Source organism: Babylonia areolata, chromosome 33 (genome assembly GCF_041734735.1).
Source record: "Babylonia areolata isolate BAREFJ2019XMU chromosome 33, ASM4173473v1, whole genome shotgun sequence".
NCBI lineage: Eukaryota > Metazoa > Mollusca > Gastropoda > Neogastropoda > Buccinidae > Babylonia > Babylonia areolata.
In genome coordinates, this window is record NC_134908.1 from 1,124,819 (window position 1) to 1,129,744 (window position 4,926).

A 4,926-nucleotide genomic window follows, 5' to 3' on the forward strand; every position below is an offset into this window, starting at 1 on the left:
CCCAGCCTCCACCCCCCCCCCACCCCCAACTCTCTCTGCTCCCATCCAATGCACACATCCCCCCCCCTTCCCACCCCCTGGCCCCTCTCTCTCCCAAACCCTCTCCAAAAATAGATTAATTTGAGCATCATGTGCCTTGAAATGATTTTTTTTTTTTTTTTTTTTTTTTTTGAGTGGCAGCATGACAGCTTGGAAAGCCTTTTAGAGAAAAGAGTTGTATATATATATATATATATGTGTACATATATCATTGTTTATTTCTGAATGCCTTATGATAAGGCTGTGTGTGTGTCAGTGTGAAATTATGAATTAACTAGTGTAGCGTTGAGGAATATCCTAGCCCTTGAGTGTTTTTTGTTTTTGTTTGTTTTTGGTTTTTTTGCAAGCCAATATACTTTGTATGACAGTTTCAAACAATGTGAAAAGAAAGAATCATCCACACAGAAAAGTTACGGGAACTTTTACAGGAAGATGCTCACAGTTTGTTACCATGGAGGTTCACTTGTGAGCCTGCAAACTTGCATGCACACATTCACACACATACAGGGACATACTTACACAAACTCACACACACACATACACACACACACACACACACACACACACTTGCACACATGCACTCACACACACTTGCACGCACACGCGCACACACACACACACACACGCTTTCTCACTCTCTGTCCCCCTTCTCTCTCTCTCTCTCTCTCTCTATATATATATATATATATATAGGTATTTTGCATCAGTGAGACTTGGCCACATTTCATACAAACATTCAACACAAATGAAAATGAGCTCTGACAATCTGTTGGATATATAGAATGGTTTACTCCAACAATCTACAGGGCAAATGGAATGAGTGACTCAAACAATCACTCACTCCTGTTATTAAAACATAAGCCAACAATCTACTTGGAAAAAAATGGAATGATTTACTCAATCACTCGCTCTTGTTATTAAAACATATTTGACGAAACCACCTTATAATCAAACAGTATACCATTGAGAAAAAGAAGAAATTAGTTCAAATTCTTATTACTGATCAGTAAAACAGCACCTGTTGTGACTTTTTTTCCTATTCACTCAAACAAACAAGCATTCTCTTTGTCAAAGAATTTGGAGTATATAACAGAGTATTTAATTACACATACTTAACCCTGACCCACTAGTGCAGACACTGGCAGGGGTCTGACATTCCTGTCCTGTGCAAACTACTATCCGCCTATGCGGAGAAAACGAAAGTAGCTACGGCTGATAACCTCCTGGAAGTAGGTTACCTCCCCTCTGTATCCCTGACTAGCGCCCTCTTTTTCCGGTAGCCATTATGACTCCTGTTCCTGTGCTCTTCATGCACAAAGTAAAAAAGAGTATAAACCTGTTTCTTATTGGACCTGTGTGAATCATCTGTCTTTGGCTGTGACGTGTGTAGCCATTAAGTGCCTTTTTTTTCACCACCCCCAGTTTCTGGGCAGCTTTGAATTGACTGTATGTATCAGTACAGTGGTTATGAGAAGCTTTTACGGACATCAGATTGTATATATATATATATGTATGTGTGTGTATGAGAGAGAGAGAGAGAGAGATCTGTTTTTAAAGATTGTCAGTATCTCTGTGTGATGGGGTTGGGGTGTATGTTATAACAGACTGAAACTCAAAAGATGTATAGTAATGAAGATGTGAGACAGGTTGAGATGTTGGGTAATCCCATTTATTGTTTTTATTATGCAGTGCCCTCCTAGCGTTACCCAAGGCGGCATGCAGCGTTTCTGTTGTTTGTGTATTTGTTTGGCTTTTTCTTTCGGTAATGATGATAACAATGTATCATTTTTCATACAGCACATAATCTTACATCATGCAACTGAATTCTCTGGACATGCTTTTCTCACACAGTCCATTCACTAACACTACACACACACGCCCACACACACACACACACACACACACACACACACACAAACACAGCCTGTAGTGTAGCTGAGTGAATGTTGGCCAAAATAAATATGTCTTGAGACTACTTTAGATTCACACCGAGTCGGAAGTGTTAACAGACTTGATGGCAGTGAGTTCCAAAGTTTTGGGGCAGTGAAACTAGAACCCAATTCCCCATGAGAATGACTTTAAAGTCATACTGAGTTGGGAGTAATACACAGACTTGATGGCAGTGAGTTCCAAAGTTTTGGGGCAGTGAAACTAGAACCCAATTCCCCAACTGTCTACATTTTACACTTTGGAAATTTCATGAATTTGACACAGGAAGACAGAAGAGTTTGTGTAGAGAGATAGTGAAGCAGATTGATACAGAGGAAAACCCATCAAAATAGCATTCACACTTGACCTGTGTTTATCCACGTACATGCATAGTTGAATATGTGTACTGACAGAATTCATATAATGTGAATCATTATTTGTAAATGTACAATTCTTGTGTTTCTTGTTGTTGGTACAGATTTTTTTTTTTTTTTTTCATTAATATTTCATCCAAAATCAAACAGGGAAATTGCGACTTGAAGTGATTTTAATGAAGTTATAGTATTACAATTTTTGTGTTTGCTTTTGTGTTTGTTTCTTATTGAAGTTGTCTCTGTTGATGTCCTTCAGGGGAAAAATTGTTGAGGGAATCTGGAGAAAGTTAGGCCTGCGGATGTTTGATGTCGTTTACTGTATCGTGTCAAGCTCAAATGCATCAGTTTGACATGTTAACTCTCTCCATACGAACGGCGAAAGAGACGACGTTAACAGCATTTCACCCCAATTACCACCATCAAAATATTACATGCGGAAGGCTCTTAAACTGAAGAGGTGAATGTTGACAAAGAATACCACAATTCTGACGATGGAAGCTAAAGGTTGGGTCATTCAGACACCCACTGGACATCCGAGGGGTCTGTGTAGAGGAGAAGAAAGGACTGGCCGTACTGAGTGAGTTAAGTATATGTCTCCAAATAGGGAGTAGAAAGGCTGTATAAATCAATGGCCGTACTGAGTGAGTTAAGTATATGTCTCCAAACAGGGAGTAGAAAGGCTGTATAAATCAATGGCCGTACTGAGTGAGTTAAGTATATGTCTCCAAACAGGGAGTAGAAAGGCTGTATAAATCAATGGCCGTACTGAGTGAGTTAAGTATATGTCTCCAAACAGGGAGTAGAAAAGTTGTATAAATCAATGGCCGTACTGAGTGAGTCTCCAAACAGGGAGTAGAAAGGCTGTATAAATCAATGGCCGTACTGAGTGAGTTAAGTATATGTCTCCAAACAGGGAGTAGAAAGGGTGTATAAATCAAACTCATCATTTTTTGCATTGTGTTCAGGTTTGTTTTGTGGGTTCATTTTCGTAAGTGTGTCCGTTTGTTTTGTTTTTTGTTGTTGTTGTTGTTTTGTGTGTGTAGGCAGTCAGCTTCTTTTTTTGTCACATAGTTTTGTTTTGTTTTTATTTCTATGTTTGTAAGAGGTGATGGGATGTTTCTGAAGGAAATACTGCTCCAGAGTTCATTTTTTATTTGTTTCTTTGTTAGTGATTGCTGTTACAGTGATTTCCTGTTTGTAGTTACCCACACTTGGTTTGGAAGTACAGAGTTCATTTTATATTTGTTTTTTTGTTAGTGATTGCTGTTACAGTGATTTCCTGTTTGTAGTTACCACCACTTGGTTTGGAAGTCAGTACTTTTAACTCTATGTAGATCTGATTTGAACTGAGCTTTTTAACGTTAATTAACCTTTTAATTCAGTTTTGTTTGTTTTTGTTTTGTTTTTGTTTTTTGTGTTTTTTTTAGCAGCCAGCTTTTCAGCCCAGAAAATGTCTCCTTTGCAGTCTGCTGTGCTCTGAACACCATGATTTTATTTCCATTCACTTGGTTATGTGATTTACCTTGGTTCGATCCAGGCAACCTGGATTTTAGTTGCATGTGTTCATTGATTTTCTTTATTGTTAAGGTAATATATTTGTGTGGAATTTTGAATTCTTTATCATTAAAGTTGATAGATGCACTCTTACTTTTTTCCATTGTGATAAGTGTTCAGGATTTCAGCTGTTTCTTCTTTTTTTTTAACGTTTTATGCATTATTTTGTGATAAAATGGGTTTTTCCGGGTTGGGGGGAGGGGGGGGGGGGGAGTTGGTTGTATTTTTATTGTTGTTTTTTTTTTTAAAATGTACTCTGTTTGTTGGCATTTTTTTAAGTTCAGGATTTTCTGAAGTGTCAGTACAAAATGTTTACTTCATCGCTGCAATATACACTGTTTTCTTGTGATGTTAGAAGGAGAAATTTCAGTGATTGCATCCCTTTGGTATTGTAGAGTGCTGTTTCATGGAAGCCAGTAACAGTAACTGGCTTAAGGGGCCTGTAGTAGGTGGTGTCCTGTTGTACGTATAATCACAACAGGCACTGCTGAACACTGCAGAAGTGACTCAGCAGCAGTGCAGGGTCTCCTCTGGTGTGTGGCCTCCTGGCAACGACCTAACATCAATAATTCTCTGTGGACTGTTATTTTATTAATGTTCAGGTTTTGTTTTTTGTTTTTTAATCCTCTGTTAAAAAAAAAAAATTGATGGAATGATTGACATCAGAGTCATGTTCAAGTTTTTTTGTGCACGGATGTGACTGTACTGATGCCTAGTGTGCTTTTCCAGGTTTGGTTTGTTAAAAGGCGGGCTCAATAGTCCAGTGGCTAAAGCGTTGGACTTAAAATCTGAGGGTCCAGGGTTCAAATCTCAGTAACACCTGGTGGGTAAAAGATGGAAATTTTTCCCATCTCCCAGGTCAACATATGTGCAGACCTGCTAGTACCCGAACCCCCTTCGTGTGTATACACAAGCAGAAGATCAAATAATTGTGCACATTAAAGATCCTGTAATCCATATCAGCATTCGGTGGGTTATGGAAAAAAGAAAACACCCAGCATGCACACCCCTGAAAACGGAGTATGGTTGC